Source organism: Tamandua tetradactyla, chromosome 4 (genome assembly GCF_023851605.1).
Source record: "Tamandua tetradactyla isolate mTamTet1 chromosome 4, mTamTet1.pri, whole genome shotgun sequence".
NCBI classification, from domain to species: Eukaryota; Metazoa; Chordata; class Mammalia; order Pilosa; family Myrmecophagidae; genus Tamandua; species Tamandua tetradactyla.
In genome coordinates this window covers 22514148-22532299 of record NC_135330.1, presented here as the reverse complement: position 1 = coordinate 22532299, position 18152 = coordinate 22514148, and the positions used below count along the sequence as shown (strand labels likewise).

The 18152-nt window shown below is 38.2% G+C and overlaps 1 pseudogene; it reads left to right on the top strand.

Annotated features, from left to right (window-relative positions):
- LOC143680181 (solute carrier family 2, facilitated glucose transporter member 11 pseudogene) overlaps positions 1-15456 on the top strand; it is a 42255-nt pseudogene extending 26799 nt beyond the window's left edge.
- Positions 15457-18152: the final 2696 nt, after the last annotated feature.

The following is an 18152-nucleotide window of genomic DNA, read 5'->3' as shown; positions in this document are numbered from 1 at the left end:
ACTATGAAAATGTCCAAATTAAGGCATCCAGGTTCAAGAAGGCCAATGATGTTCAGGGTTTCTCTCTCACCTGGAAAGGCACATGGTGACATCTGTTAGCTTTCTCTCCAGGAGTCTTCAACAGCTTCTCTGGGGCTCTATCCATTCTGTTGGCTCCATTGGTTCTGGTGGCTTTGTTGGTTCTAAAGCTTTTTCCAAAATGGTTCCCTCTTAAAGGGCTCCAGGAAGCAATCCCACCTTGAATGGTGTTCATCACCACAATGAACATATAGAACATCTCCATGGAAACCATCTAATCAAAAGTTACCACTCACAATTAGGTGGGTCACATCTCCGTGAAAACAATATAAAAATATCCTACCCAGCATATACTGAATGAAAATTAAAGAACTTGCCTTTTCTAGGGTACAGAACAGATTCAAACCAGCACAGAAGCCAAAGAAAAGTGAACAAATTCCAGCTGTACTATACAGAAGATAAATTATGCTATGCTGCTGAGTATCATTATAGGAAAATAGGGGATATAGGTAACAGAGATACTATGTTGTGCTATATTAAAGTTTTAAGCACTAGACAAGATATGACTTTTGGAGATTCAAAACCATGTTGTGAAGTAATAACTAAACAGACAGAAACAATAGACTTTGACAATCAGATTCAGCCTGCAGAGTATCAGGAAGGTAACATCAGAGACAACCCAGAGGCTATGCAAGTGTCCCAGATTCTGGGGAATGGATGGAATGTACCCTGCCCACAGGAGGCTGAGTAATGTGGATTGTATCTTTATGCACAGAAATACAGAGAAGAATTACAATCTGGAGCTGAGTTGAACTGTAAAGTTCTAGAATAAGGTTGTTCTAGTTTGCTAGCTGCTGGAATACATTATACCAGAAATGGAATGGCTTTCTAAAAGGGGAATTTAATAAATTGCTACTTTACAGCTCTAAGGCCAAGAAAATATCCCAATTAAAATAAGTCTATAGAAATGTCTAATCTAAGGCATCCAAGGAAGGATACCTTGGTTCAAGAAGGCCGATGAAGTTCAGGGTTTCTCTCTCATCTGGAAAGGCACATGGTTAACATGGGATCATCTGCTAGCTTTCTTTCCTGGCTTCCTGTTTCATGAAGCTCCCCAGGAGGCATTTTCCTTCTTCATCTCCAAAGGCTGGCTGGTGGACTCTCTGCTTCTCAAGGTTACATCGTTCTGCTCTCAGAATTTGCTTCCTTCTCCAAAATGTTTCCTCTTTTACAGGATTCCATAAACTAATCAAGACCCACCTGAATGGGTGGAGACACATCTCCACCTCATCTAGTTTCAAAACCACTCTTGATTGAGTCATATCTCCAGGGAGATGATCTAATTACAGTTTCAAACATACAGTACGGAATAAGGATTAGGAGAAATGGCTGCCTTTACAAAATGGGATTAAGATTAAAACATGGTTTTTCTAGGGTACATACATCCTTTCAAACCCACACAAAGGTTTAGGCAAATATTTAAAATAAAATAAATAATAATAACATTTAGTTCTGGCAGGAGTGCTGCAAAACTCGTTCTTTCATATACTTCTAGTGAGAGATGAATCAGTGCAATCTTCAGTATATTTTAAGATCCTTAAAATGTTCCTACTCTTTGACTTAAGAGTATTTTTGAAAAACATATAATAAGAAAAAATATATTATACAAAATATAAGGAAAATATACAAGAATAGATGCCCAAAGTAAATCAAAGTACTTGTAAGGATAGAAATAATTTGAAAAAAAATCCAAATTTCAATCAATAAAGAAATGACTATTTAAATGTGCCTTATTTATAAATGGAATATTATTTTAAAAATTTGTAAATTAAATATTTACAAAGTTTTTAAAAACATGGGAAGTGTTTATTACTTGATATTAAGCTAAAAAGTAGAAAACAAAGTATACATATAGATGTGAAAAAGTGCATCTAAAAGAAATACAGAAAAATTGTCTGAAAACCTGTATGTATTTTTAGAAGCTTTACTGAAGTATAATTTACATACAATAAGCATCACTTAAGTGTAAAATTTGACAAGTTTTGAAAAATGTTTGCACTTATATAGCCACCACCAAAATGAACATATGAAACATTTCCATTACTGCAAAACAACTTCCTTTTCTCCCTTGGCAGTTATTTCCTTCCTTCCCTGCTCCCTGATTCCTGACAAATATTTTCTGCTTTCTATCTTAATAGTTTGGCCTTCTCTAGAATTTCACATAAACAGAATATTAAACTATGCTGCCTTCTTTATCCAAGATTATCACTTACATAATGCTTTTGGATTCTTCTGCGTTGTTTTTCTTTTCACCAGTTGTTGAACTTTTGGGTTATTTCAAATTTCTGACTGTAATGAATAAAGGTTCTATGAACATTAGCAAACAAGTCTTTGTGTGGACATATTTTCCATTTCTTTTGATAAATACATAGGAGTAGAATCACTAGATCATTTGATAAGTATTAACTTTGTAAAAAACTGCCAAAATCTTTTCCAAAGTGGCTGTATATTTGTATACCCATAAGTAGTGTATTAGAGCTCCAGCTGTTCTACCAACATTTGGTTTTGCCAGTTTTAATTTTAGCCATTATAGTGAGTTCAAATTGATAACTCATTGTGGTTTTAATTTGTAGTTTTGTAATGAATGATGACATTGAACATCTATTATGCATTTATTTGCAATCTGTATATCTTCTTTGGTGAAAAGTAGGCTAACATTTGTTGCTCTTTTATTGGATTGTCTATTTATGATCAGGTTGTAAGTGTTTTTATATATTCTGAGTGAAGTCATTTATTGGATATATGTCTTGCAAATATTTTCTCCCAGCCTGTGACTTTTCTTTTTATTTTCATAGTAGTGTCATTTGAAGAAAAAAAATTTTAAATTTTGATGAAGTCCAGTAATTTTTTTTTTATTTCTGTGTCCTACTTCAGAGCTCTTCCTACCCCAAATTACTAAGATTTTCTCCTCAATCTTTGAGTCTGATACACAAGAAAAACAGCAAACCCCTAACACCATAGCCCAATATGAATGAATCACAACTGCAGATAAAGGACATCCACTTATAGTGAGGTCTGGTGTTAGGGTTTTTCTGATTTTCTTGTATAACGGGCTCAATTAGCTTATGCAATAGTGGGGGCTGATTAGACAAGTCTGAAATCCACAGGGCAGACCATCAGAAAGGGCAAGCTGCAAACTGTCAGGATTGACAGTGTAGTCTGCAGGTAGAATTTCTTCTTCCTCTGGGAAACCTCACTTCTTCATTTAACACCTGCCAACTGATCAGACCTACCCAGATTATCAAGGAAAAACTGGCCATCAGAATCTTCTCTTAAAAATGTTGTAGTTTTAGATCTTACATTTAAGCATATGACCATTTTGACTTAATTTTAGTATTAGAGTAAGATAAGGGGTTTTCTAGCTGTCTTTTTTCAAGTATCCTAGTTTGCTGAGAGTTTTTTTTTTTATCATGTATCAGTGTTGAATTTTATAAAATGCTTTATCTGCATCTGTTAGATAAGAATCAGGCTTTTCTTTTTCAGTCTTCTAGCATGATTATTATATCTATTTATTTTTGAATGTTAAGCCGACATTGACTACCTGAACCAACTACATTTGCCAAGATGTATAATCTTCCTTTATGTGTTTCTGATTTTGATTTGCAAAGGATTTTTCTATCTAAATGTATGAAGGCTATAGTTCTGTAGTTTTCTTTTCCTGTAATATATTGTTTTGGTTTTGGTTTCAGGTTAATACTGGCCTCATAAAATGAATTGGGAAGTGTTCCTTCTTCTATTATTTCTGAAACATTTTGTGTAGAATTGTCTTATTTTTCCTTAAATGTTTTGTGGAATTAAGTCATAAAATCATCTGGGTCTAGATTTTATTTGGGAGAGGATTTTTAATTATAAAAACTATTCAGATGATCTCTTTGCTCTTGAGATTGGGTACTTTATATTTTTCAAGACTTTTTTCTACTATGTTTAAGATATTGAATTTATTACCTAAAGTTTTTCATAATGTTTCTTTGTTATCTTTTTAAGGTCTGTAGGATCTATAGTGATGTCTCTTTCCTCATTCTTGACAGTAGTAAACTAGATCTTCTTTCTTTGTTTCCTCATCCATTTGGCTTGATGTTTATCCATTTTATTGATTATATCTAGTTTTGTTTTCTATTTTATTGTTTTCTGTTCTTTATTATGTTCTTCCACTTACTTGGGCTTTAATTTTAATTATTTTATTTAGAAAAATGGAAACAAGCAAAAACAAATATGACTTAGCCAAGGCACACTAAAATTATTTCTTTTCTTCAGGTATTAAAATGAAAAACCTCAGTTCAAATATAAGGATATGGGCTCTTGCAATGAATTCCTTCCCTTTTAGCGGCTCAGCTAAATCAAATAAGACTCTGTTTTCCTTTAGAATATATTGCTTGAAAACCATTGCCATTGGTGCAGGGTCCAAGAATGAGGGTCTCGTTATTTTTTTATCCTGCATATTCAGAATAAATTTCATAACATTGCTGTGCTTTGATTTTCTCAATTCAGAAAAATGGAAGGCAGAAAATGATCTTAACCACTTACCTACTGAAAATAACTTAAAGAAAATTGATGAACCAGTGTGAAGTACCCTGTAAAACAGCTGTGAAACATACTTGCCATATGCTAATTAAAAATTAACCAAGAGTGTCAACATCTTAACATTAAGAGTCCTCAATTTATCTAATAGTGATTATGCTACATAATTGAGATGATACTTTCATTATCATCAAAAGCAACAACTGTTTATAGAATGTCTGCTTGTGGAGGGCACTGGGCTAACAAAGAGGTACCCAATCTTAAAGAATTTATAATTCCAAGGCACACATAAAAACCCAAGTGGTACTATTTGTCAAGAGAAAAGTACCAAATGAGTGGTGCAAGAATTTAGAAATTCAAAGAGTCACAGCAATTATGGTCTGTGATCATGTTAAGGCTATAAGGAAGGATTTCACAAGGAAGATGAAATTTATATGGACCTTGAAGGATATGTCAAACTGAAAGGGAAGAAGCCACATTCCACTCACAAGGATTAGAGTAAGGACATGTGCAAAGGAAAGAATACTTAAAATGCATCATGAAATCAAGCAGAATAGTTTTGTTTGAGTTGACTGTTTGTGAAATAGAGTAGAGGGAAAAGGCTGGGGAGAAATCAACAACCTCTAGTGTGTTTTATAAGTGGTTTCCATGTGCTTTGCAAATAATTATTGGTCACATGGTGTCTTTGTTATGTTGGAGAGATTATTATTCTAATTTTACAGAACAGATACTGAGGCTCAGAGACATAAAGTGACTTGCCCAAATTTAGACTCAGGCAACTCCAAATCATAATCAGATTGTCAAGGAACTGAAAAAAACTAAAAGAATCTGGGATTTATTATGTAAGCAACACTTGGGTTTGAGTGCATGGGAAAATATTCACAAAGAGTTTCAGGAAGGCTAGTGAGGCAGAAGTATATAGGACAAATTGGAAAAGGGGAAAGGTTGTATAATAGCCTCAGTAAGCAACACATAAATCAGAGTGCAAGCAATGAGAATGGAAAAGAAAAGGTGTAAAAGACTTTACCAAGTGACTCTGAAAAGTTAACACATGCTACAGAATTATATTTTGTTGATCTAAAATAAAAGAAAAAATGGGGAAGATTTTGTTATATATATATGAGATGCGTGAGGGAGAAGAATAAAAGAGGATTCAAAATTTTAAGACAGAGTGAGATGATGAGAAAACATAGAAACAGGGAAATTAGGTAGTAATGGAGCTAATTGGGGAAGAAAATATGTTCAATTTTGTGTAGGCTGAATTTGAGAAATAGATAAAACATGCAGGCAGAAATATCTAGCAGGGTACCGGAATCCAATGTAGTACACGAATTTAGAAGGACCCAGGAAGGGAATATATAAATAGAGGTCAGGATTAAGTTTCTATCTGTAATTCTGTTATAGCTGGTCCTTTCTAGAGGATTGTTTCCATCTTGTGCTCCACAGTTAAAGAAAAGTCTAGTATAATTCTCTGAAAAGGAAATGAAAAGCTTTGAAAAATCAGACACCATAAGAAAGGTTTCACAACAATGGCGGCAGCTGCAGCAGTCAACATTGACTCAAATTTAACTAAAAAAACTGCACATTTTTTAAGTGCTTATTATGCATTGGATGCTTTTCATATGTACCTCATGTTACAGCATTGACAAACCTAGGAATGGGTGGGTAAAGTGATGGAGGAATCTATGACAAACTCACAGAGCTGCGATTTTTTTAAATTATTTTATGTATTATAGGGTGTCCACTCCTATACTCCCTCACTTTAGCTAAATCTTCTGGATCAATGGAGCCAGAAGACTCAACTGATTTGCCTTTTGAAAAGTTGGAAAAATAAGTATATTCTTTTTATTTTGATTTAATTACAATCCTATTTAAAGCCATAAAGAAGGACTGTGGGCTCCTACAAAATTCTTCCTGGGTGAGTGAGTCTGTTCTATCCTATTCTAAAATAAGTATGACTTCTTAGTTGTAGCTCAGTCTTTGGCCCTGTATCCACTCTTCAGAGTGACTAGGAGGCTACAAGCGCACAGTTTCTTCTGGTGCCTTGCATGCAATTACAGTAATCAAACAGTTTTCCTACTCCAAACAACGAGCTGTTTTTGCCAGGGTCCTCCATAAGTCAGTTCCATGTAACCTATTCTGAGCTATTTATATGATTTAAGCTCCTTTTTCCTCCCAGATTAACATTTCCCAGAGTTGATGTCAGCTCTGAAGAAAATCTTTATTTTTGGAAAGTTCTAAAGAAAATTTGTTCAGCTATATTTGAGTTTTCAGAGTGAGAAGTCAATGCTTTGTTGCTGCCCCCTCCAAAAATATTTAAGTACTTTGATGCTCTGGATTTGCAGACAATTATGGAAAATTCTAACTCAGCATGCTTGTAGTTCTAAGCAAAAATCAGATACTATACAGAGTTTGACAATAACAGGTTTTGTTTCATATTTCTATTGCTGAGTAAAAAATTACCACAAACTTAGCAGCTTAAACAGCACAAATTTATTATCTCACAATTTCCATGGGTCGGGAGTTGAGGCTCAACCTAGAAAGATCCTCTGTTCAGACCTCCCAAGCTATAACCAAGGCATCAGCTGAGTCTGTGGTTCTTATCCCTCCAAATTCAGTCAGGTTGCTGGAAAAATTCAGTTCCTTGTGATTATGTTACTGAGACCTGCATTTTTTTGTTAGCTGTCATCCAGGGAACACTCTGAATTCTTAGAGGCCTTCTCCATGACAGGTTCTCAATATGGTTGCTTGCTTTCTTCCTCCAAAACCAGCCAGAGAAAATTCTCCACTTTTAAGGGCTCACTTGACTAGGTAAGACTCTCTCTGGATAAGGTGAGTTCACCTGGGGCCTTGATTACATCTGCAAGATCCTTTATGCCATACACTGTAATATAGTCAGGGGATGATAACTCATGCTCACAGGCTCCATCCGCACTCAAGGGGAGGGAATTATTCAAAAATGGGAGACACTGGGAATCATCTTAGAATTCTGCCTGCCACAGATTCAGAAATGAAGTTGCTTTAAATGAGTAAAAACTATCACGATATATTACTCTATCGATTTCTTCATATTAGAGCCAAATTCGATTACACAGCTGAAGCAAACCACAAACTTGTCAGACTTTTGCGTTCCCCCTCTTTGTACTGCTATAAAAAACAAGAAAGGTAACAGAGGTTTAATCTCTGATGAGAAGAGGAATGGACCCCCATTCATTCATTCAACAAATACTGTGGAGTTTTACAGTGGGTAAGGGCCCTGGTAGGCAGCAGAGATGACTGGTGAATCAAAACAGATATGCACTCTGCCCTTGAGAAGATTGACGGACTGGTAGAAGTGACAGGAAAGGTTTTCCAAGAATCAACAGCATTTGCAAAGGTCCCATTTTGGCATGAAGGGGGATGATGCACTTGAAGAATTCAAAGTTGCTCACCATAACTAGGGCATAGAGAGAAAGGGATGCTGTGGTGTGAGATCAATTTGCAAAATTATATAGAGAAACAGGAAATATAATACCATACAAGCCAAGGGAAGGATTTTGCTCTTTATCCTGTGAGCAAGGCAATCACATGGAAGGGTTTTAAGCAGAGGAACAACAAATGATCAGGTAGGCATTTTGAAATGATCCCTGTGGGCTATAGAGCAGACTTCATTTTAAGCTGGGAAGAGTAGATGCAAAAAGGCCAATTAGGAGACTATTGTGGGGTTCCAGTTAAGACAGAAGACCGCACGCCCTAGGGCACTTGTAGACTAGGTGGAGAGAAATGGATACAGTTGGAAGAATTTTAAGAGATATAATAAACAGCCGGTGGCAATGGACTTAGTAATGGAAAATGGGTAAAGACAAGAGAAAGGTCTGGGAGATGCACAGGTCTTCAGATTGTGCAATGGTATTATAATGTCCTGAACTTGAATTTACTGTAAAAAGACCAAATGTATGTGGTTTTAAGAGGTGAGTAGAGATCATAAATTTGGTTTTGAACATGTTGAGTTTGAAATGCTTTGATATGTTCCAGGCAAGATGTCAGAAAAATATTCATATATATGATTCTGGGTCTAAGAACAGAAGTCTGGGCTAGAGATAGAAGAGTGAATCCAACTCTATTAGTTTCTTATTGCTACTGTTAAAAATTACCACCAAATTAGTGGCTCCGGAGAAGCAAAGTGAGGGACATTCCCCTGCCCCCTCCACCCCCGAAACAGTGGCTGAAAGCAAGAAAGCCCCAGAGCAAGGGACCAGCAGATGTCAGCCATGTGACTACCCAGCTGTCAGAAATACTCCTGACCCATCAAACTTCCTTGAATTAAGGTATCTTTCCTTAATTTTCATAGGCTTAAAATGGTAAACTTGTAATTTATTAAATTCCTTTTTTAAAAAGACAAAAAAATTAGTGACTAAAAACAACACAAATTTATTCTCTTACAATTCTGGAGGCCAGAAGTCTGAAATGTATTTTATGGGCACAAAATCAAAGTGTTGGCAGGACTGGCTCCTTTTGGAAGCTCCAGGGAAGAATATATTCCTTGCCACTTCTGAGACTGCTCTTATATCTTCTTCCAGCTCCAGTGTCAGTTGCTTATCAACCTACAATCTTTCTCTGTTTCTATCTTTATGTGGCTCTGACTCTTTTAAGGACCTTTGTGATTACATTGAGCCCATCTGGGTAATCCAGCATAATCTCCCCATTTCAAAATCCCTAACTTAATCACATTTGCAAAGTACCTTTTGCCATGTAAGCTAATAGGTTTCAGTAATTAGGATATGGAGCTCTTCGGAGGATGAGGACATTATTCAGTCTACCATACCAATCCCATTAATGCAAGATAAAAAGGGATTATCAGGACAAGTACCATATTATTATGTCTGACAGATGATGATAAAGGCACTTAATATACATTGACTAATATTTTTAAAGATCTCTGAGAGGTAGATATTGTTTTTCATATTTTACAAATGCAGAAACAGAGCCAAAGAGAGGTCCGCTATCTTATCAAAGATCACACAGGTAATTAGAAGGAGAAGTAAGATTCAATTCAACTTTAAATGTAAAGTCCTCATATTTTCTCTCTGATAAAGGCTTTGCTTTTGTTGAGATTCAGTGCCTTTTTTTGATAGCCTCTTCTTCCTTTCAGACTTGCTATTCCTCCTCTACTCAGGTGTCCACTTAACGCCTGTTGACCCAGTCGTCTCTCGCATTGAAGGAAACATCTAAGAAGCATATTTGCAAATTGCTAAATGACAGGTGTTATGTTCCCAGGACCATTTGTTTTTTAAAGAAGAGTATGTAAACATGACCATACTAAACTCAAAAAGTAAGCAATTCTTGATGATAGCATATCACCTACACATTAGTAGGAAAGGGAAAGCATAAGGAATTCTTCCTGCGGCTCTTATGCTGCCTGTCTGATTCACTCCTGGTAAGGAGAGACACAGAGCTGGGATGGCTGCGGGCCTCCCTTTAAAGGTGAGGGCAAGCTCAAAGTCCATGCCCTATTGCTACCTTTTGGGAGGATCAAGGACATGACTTGGTCAAGGAGACATTACGTCAGATTCCCAGAAAATGGAGCTTTCCAATTATTTTACAAATTGGCCTTTCCTGAAATAAATGTTCTTTATTCTCATTAAAATACCTTTTCTTGGGTTCAACTTGCCATGCCTCTACTTGCCATGCCCTAGGCACAGTAAAATCCAGAAGGGCCAGGATTAGAATGTGGGCCTGGCATGCTCTAAAGTGGTTTTGGGCAGAAAGAGCCCAAGCATCCCCTCATCTTGGTGTATTCTAACCCGTCCCAACTGGGCTCCATAGAAGGACTTTGGCACATAAATCACCTAGAAGTAGACACTTGGAATCTTCCTGGAGTGAATTTTTGCATATCTTCCTATTGAGGCTCTGTTAATGCTAAGTACTTGATTGAGATCCCAACATTTTGGGAACTAGCCATCTTCCTATCTCTATTTTCACCAAGAACATGACTATTTTCTGGTCTATTTTCTGAACTCCACTTTAAGGAACAATATCTGATGCAAGTTCTGTCTGATATGCAGTATTTGAAACTTGTACCATCTTGAAAAATATCAGGATGTGCAGCCATATTCATCCAGAGGAACTTATCTCAGAAGAATTGGTGGTCAAGGCTAAAAGGAAACACTCCTTCTAAAGGTTCCCTTCATGATGGTGACAAATTGCAAATGGAGAGTTTCTGCCCACCGCTTTCAGTTCTGGTAACTCCCTACCCCCAAGTACAGAATTGCATTTATTGGTGGAATGCAAGTAAAAGCTTGCATTCCTGCTGCCTCTGGCAGACTTTATGTTTGGCAGGGGTCCTTGAAAAACAACATATTCTACTTCAGTTAAATTCAATAAACTTAGATTTGAACATCCACCATGAGTTAGGTGATGTGGGTGATAAAGAGATAAATAAAACACACATTCCTGCCCTCTAACAGTTCCCTTAATCAATTTTCTCTTTCCCTAGCTCAGAATAACACCTGCTGTCTCCTGGAGAAGAGAAAAACCTTCTGCTCCTCAGGCTTCATATCCTTTAATTCTTTATTTGACTCAGGGCTGCTGCTTAAGATAGCTTACAATTCTGGTCCCTACTTTACAGATAAGACTACTGCAACATGAGAGTCCAAAAGCACTTTGTTGATAACAAGCTTCTATAGTTGTTAGACACTTCTATAGACACTTCTATAGTTATAAATTGTACATCATTTATTTCAATGCTCTTTTCAGCTAGAATACTAATTGGCACATAGTAGGTATTTGATAATAACTGTTACTATGATTGCTGCTATTGTTATTGATTCTGAACATCAGTTCCAAACATGCTGTGTGTGTGGCTCTTAAGGTTGCATAGTTGGATTCTTCTATTAGCAAAAGCACTTGGTAACCTTTCAGAAATAGGTTTAATCCAGGGGATTTATGCCAGAGGGTCTTTTCAATCTCTTGCCCCAATTTTGACCACCCTATATATGGTTATAGAGTCTGATCTCTGTCTAGGATAAATCTGTACCAGAGATTGGCAGAACCTCAGAGAATGCTAACTTGGATCCATTCCTTCCTTTTGCCTATTGTCTCCCCTTTCACTCTATTGAAATGCAGTTCCATAGATGGTCCAGATGTGTTTGATTCAGCTGTTTTCATTGCCGTCAAGACTAATTGCAAAACTTCTTATTATTCTACCTGTTTCTCTTTTTACTTCTCACATCCCAATTTAATATAATAGAAACCCGTAGAGTACTCACTGGATTTCTACATTTTTTCCTTTCTTTCCCAAAAGAAAAATGAATGAGACATTATTTCCATTCTACAGTTTCCTTAACAAAATAGGTTAATATCTAATTCTAGGGAATTGCCTCATTTTGCCTCTTCACTGCACAGTCACAATCCCTTAAGGATTCTGGAGCATCTTTCCCAGGGTTTCAAGCACATTCAGTTCAATTTGACAAATATTCATTAAATGTTCATTAAATACCAAACTCGGGGTTAGGCTCTGGGGATGCAAAGATGAATTAGATGTTGTCTCCACCTTTGAGGTGGGCACAGTCTAGCTGGGGAAGCAGAACCAAATGTGCAAAGCTGTTAGGAAAAAACATTTGAGATAATGTGATGAAAGAATCACAGATTTCAGCAATATTGAACTGGCATTCCTTGTGGCTGGAGTGTAGAGGACTTTGGGGAAGTCGAAGAAATAGGGTGTGGTGTGGTGATGGATATGGGTTTGTGATAAGTTGTGAAGACCCTTGAGTGCTGAAATAAATAGTGAAAAGATTACAGTATAAAGATTGGGTTTGCATTATGCTTTGAGTGTGATGTGTTTTTTGAAACAGTTTTATTGAAGTACGATTCCCATGCAGTATAATTTACCCATTTAAAGTTTATAATTCAGTGGTTTTAATATATTGACAGAGTTGTGTAACCCTCACTACAATCTAATTTTAGAATATCTTTATCATCCCCAAAAGAAACTTAGTCATTTCCCAACCCCCACCCTTTTCCCCCTTCACTGGTAGCAACTTATTTACTTTCTTTCTCTATAGATTGCTTATTCTGAATATTCCATGTAAATGGAATCATAAATATGTGGTCTTTTGTGACTAGCGTACTTTACTTAGCATGATTTCAAGGTTCAACTGTGTGTCCTAATCACTATTTCATTTCTTTTTATTGCCAAATAATATTCTTTCTGTTGGATTTCTGTCACTTACAACCAGGTAAATACAGAATTGCCCATACCTGTGAGTTCCCCACCAACTATTCACTAACAATATACTTTAGAAAAAGAATTAAATTTATAGTTCTCTGATTTTATCATGCTTTGGAAATTTGTGGTGGGGTCTTCTTTCTACCACAAATGACTTCCTCCTATTTATTTGATTCATATTACTTATCCCTTAAAAATCAATGAAGGTCTCAACTTGTTTAGTAAGGGTTCCTCGGAAGCCCCCCATCTGTACCTGATCAGCTCCAGTGACATTTCATCTTGGTTCTCTAGTGTGATAACCTCTGAGAAACTAATGGACAATGAACACATTTATTCATCTTTGTATTCCTAGTGCCTAAAAAAGAGCCTAGTATATAATAGGTAATTAATGTTTGTTGAATGAATGGATAAACGCAACAGATAATTCATATCCATTAAAATTTTTATTATGACCTCACAGTACATCAGCACTACCACAGCAACAGCAGAGGTAAATAATGGGGGGAGGGACAAGAGTTAAGAGGAGGTTTAGATTTCCTACTTGGTGACAGTGTGTTTATTGGTTTCCTTTCTCTTGGGAACAATGAAATTATCTAAAATTGAGAATGTTGATGGACTATGGACTTTGGGCACTATACATGATGCCTAATAAAAGCAGGTGACTGAAGGATGCACAGACTGAGAAGTAGATTGATAAATGATTGTGCATACTTATGAATGAAAGTTGGGCTGCTACAAAAAGAAACACAGTTGTGAGGCATGCAACGATGTGAATGAATATGTGAGAATATATTGCAATGCCTGGATACATCCTAGAGCATATTAAGCAGCTAATCAAAAAGTACTGGCAAAGTTCCTTGAGGGATGGGAGAAAGAATATGGAACTAATAAACCTTACCATTAGGGAATCCACTGATGTTATACCAAACTTTAGGGACATACAAATCAATAGGCCATGCCCTCGACCATGAGGTTTACTCTTGTGAAGCTTATGTAGATAGCAGAGAAACTTAGACTACCTATAGGCATGTCTAAGAGTTTCTTCTTTTGTTGTTCAGATGGTCTCAGTCTCTCTAAACCCAACTCTGCAAGTGAAATATTGCCTTCCCCCCTACATGGGACATGACATCCAGGGGTAAAAGTCTCACTGGTGACATGGGAAATGATTCCTAGGGATGAATCTGGCCCTGGTACCGTGGGATCAACAATTCCATCTTGGCCAAAAGGGGGAAAAGAAGTATAGCTAATAAAGTATCCGTGGCAGAGAGAGTTCAAATAGATTCAAGAGGCTACTCTGGAGGCTGCTCTTATGCAAGCTTCAGGTAGACATTGCTACCTATCATAACCTGCCAAAACCCAACCAAGGCCATTCCAGCCAATCAAAAGAACACCTAGGGCAATATATAAGATTCCACAAGGGATCCATGCACTAGAGTAACTTTCCAGAAACCTACAACCTCCAGATGGGTCCCTGGTCCAGATAAGTCCTGAAACCTAGCCCAGCCCCTCCAGAACATCAGATAGTTCCATCTCCCTATCACATATTAGTGACAAACCCTTCCAATATGAAAAATTTAGAATGGCCATAACTCAAACACCCCTGAAGAGAGGGATGGAAAGATCAAAGGTAATGGTGGAGTTATACAGTGAAGATAGGATTTAACAAATGCATATAAATGCTGAATCATTACATTGATATCTCTTTTAGTCTCCAGTTCTTGGATCAGCTATAAGTAAAAACCTAAAACTGTGGAATTGTAATCCATGTCAAACTCTTAAATCTGTTCTACAACTAATTGTGGTGCTGTGCTTTGAAATTTATAGCTTTTTTTTTGTGTATATGTTATTTTTCACCAAAAAAAGAAGGAAAAAAAGTTAACTGTGATGATAAAAAAATACTTAAGCCTTCTAGCCTCCTATATTCTGGAGCAGCAAGAAGGAAAAAAATCTGAGATGATGGTATGGTAGCCCATGTCAAACTCTGGGATCTGTCCTGTAACTACTTGTTGAAGAGTGCTTTGAAAACTATTGCTTTTTTATTTCTTTGCTTTGAATATATGTTATTCTATACAATAAAACAGTTAAAAAAAAAAAAAGATCTCACAGTACCCTAAATATGTAATTACTTTCTCTATGACTAGCTGGCTCCCACTCCTTCTGTCTTGAATCTTAAAACATTCCTAGGGGTGGCGCGACAGCGGGAAAGAGGATTTCTCAGGGCTGTGCGGGTTCACTGGCGTGTTCCCGCGGCCGAGATTCAGGGCAGGGTGCTGCTCCTGACCACCTGTGCAGCTGGCATTGGCGGGACTTTTCAGTTTGGCTACAACCTCTCCATCATCAATGCCCCCACTTTGCATATCCAGGAATTCACCAATGAGACATGGTGGGCGCGTACTGGGCGCCCATTGTCTGACCACCTGATTCTGCTGGTGTGGTCACTCATCATCTCTCTGTACCCCCTGGGGGGCCTCTTTGGGGCGCTGCTTGCAGGACCCCTGGCCATCAGGCTAGGAAGGAAGAGCTCTCTCCTGGTGAATAGCGTCTTTGTGCTGGCCGCAGCTGTCCTGTTTGGCTTCAGCCACAAAGCTGGATCCTTTGAGATGATCATGCTGGGAAGATTTCTTATGGGAATCAGTGCAGAGATCAATGGCTAAAAAGACAAGTTTTCTGCCCATCCAAGACTCCATATGCAATGGTGAGAGAGAGACAGGGCATCTTAGTCTGCCTGAGCTGCTACCACAAATGCCACGCACTGATTTTGGCTGAACAGTTTATTGGCTCATGATTTTGAGGCTAGAGAGAATTCCAAGATCAAGAAGTCAGCAAAGGGAGAGGCGGGGCCAAGATGGCGGCTTAGTAAGGTACGCGCATCTTAGTTCCTCCTCCAGAGTGACTACTAGGTGAACAGAAACAGTGCAGAACAGCTCCCGGGGCCACGGCAGGGAATGGACACACAGCGTACCCCAGTCTCGACTGGCTAGACTGACTGCGAGACTCTGCTGCGGTGAGATCCCTGAGTGACACGCTATTCCCAGAGCAGCGGCAGCTGGCGGCCGGAGCACCTCCCTCCCTCTTTCCGGGGCCAGCTGAGAGTCTCGGAGAGGCAAGTTTCCCAAGCCGCGGCGGCCGGCGCCCCTCTTTTGCGGGCGGCTTCCTGGACCGGCTACGAGTCTCAGATCAGAGGGCTACCCAAGCCGCGGCGGCTGGCGAATGACGCCCCTCCCCCACGGGCGGCTTCCTGGTCCGGTGGCGAGTTCCCCAGGCCGCGGTGGCCGGCGACCGGCACCCCTCCAGGGAGAGGAGGGAATTTCCGACAGTGGCAGGGACTGGGTCCAACCAAACACCAATAGGGGCATTAATAATAGGAGCCACAGGGTCCCCTCAAGCTGCGGCGGCTGACGGCCCCACCACGCGTGGCCCCCTGGACCAACTGAGAGAATTGGATCAGAAATCCCCAGGCCGCGGAGAACGGTGACTGGGGGGGTCCCTTCCAAACAAGTGAGACAAACGTGTGCCACGAGTGCCACCTACTGGGCAGGATAAGAAAAACAGAACCCAGAGATTTCACAGAAAAATCTTACAACCTGTTGGGTCCGAAACCCAGGGAAATCTGACTAAATGCCCAGACCCCGGCAGAAGATAATGGTCCACGCTCAGAAGATTGAGAATATGGCCCAGTCAAACGAACAAACCAATAGTTCAAATGAGATACAGGAGCTGAGACAACTAATGTTGAATATACGAACAGAAATGGAAAACCTCTTCAAAAATGAAATCAATAAATTGAGGGAGGACATGAAGAAGACATGGGCTGCACAAAAAGAAGAAATAGAAAAACTGAAAAAACAAATCACAGAACTTATGGAAGTGAAGGATAAAGTAGAAAAGATGGAAAAAGCAATGGATACCTACAATGATAGATTTAAAGAGACAGAAGATAGAATTAGTGATTTGGAGGATGGAACATCTGAATTCCAAGAAGAAACAGAAACTATCGGGAAAAGAATGGAAAAATTTGAACAGAGTATCAGGGAACTCAAGGACAATATGAACCTCACAAATATACGTGTTGTGGGTGTCCCAGAAGGAGAAGAGAAGGGAAAAGGAGGAGAAAAACTAATGGAAGAAATCATCACTGAAAATTTCCCAACTCTTATGAAAAAGACCTAAAATTACAGATCCAAGAAGTGCAACGCACCCCAAAGAGATTAGACCCAAATAGGCGTTCTCCAAGACACTTACTAGTTAGAATGTCAGAGGTCAAAGAGAAAGAGAGGATCTTGAAAGCAGCAAGAGAAAAACAATCCATCACATACAAGGGAAACCCAATAAGACTATGTGTAGATTTCTCAGCAGAAACCATGGAAGCTAGAAGACAGTGGGATGATATATTTAAATTACTAAAAGAGAAAAACTGCCAACCAAGACTCCTATATCCAGCAAAATTGTCCTTCAAAAATGAGGGAGAAATTAAAACGTTCTCAGACAAAAAGTCACTGAGAGAATTTGTGACCCAGAGACCAGCTCTGCAAGAAATACTAAAGGGAGCACTAGAGTCAGATACAAAAAGACAGAAGAGAGAGGTGTGGAGAAGAGTGTAGAAAGAAGGAAAATCAGATATATATATAGTACAAAAGGCAAAATGGTAGAGGAAAATATTACCCAAACAGTAATAACACTAAATGTTAATGGCTGAATTCCCCAATCAAAAGACATAGATTGGCAGAATGGATTAAAAAACAGGATCCTTCTATATGCTGTCTACAGGAAACACATCTTAGACCCAAAGATAAACATAGGTTGAAAGTGAAAGGTTGGGAAAGATATTTCATGCAAATAACAACCAGAAAAGAGCAGGAATGGCTATACTAATATCCAACAAATTAGACTACAAATGTAAAACAGTTAAAACAGACAAAGAAGGACACTATATACTAATAAAAGGAACAATTAAACAAGAAGACATAACAATCATAAATATTTACGCACCGAACCAGAATGCCCCAAAATATGTGAGGAATACACTGCAAACACTGAAAAGGGAAATAGACACATATACCATAACAGTTGGAGACTTCAATTCACCACTCTCATCAATGGACAGAACATCTAGACAGAGGATCAATAAAGAAATAGAAAATCTGAATATTACTATAAATGAGCTAGACTTAACAGACATTTATAGGACATTACATCCCACATCAGCAGGATACACCTTTTTCTCAAGTGCTCATGGATCATTCTCAAAGATAGACCATATGCTGGGTCACAAAGCAAGTCTTAACAAATTTAAAAAGATTGAAATCATACACAACACTTTCTCGGATCATAAAGGAATGAAGTTGGAAAT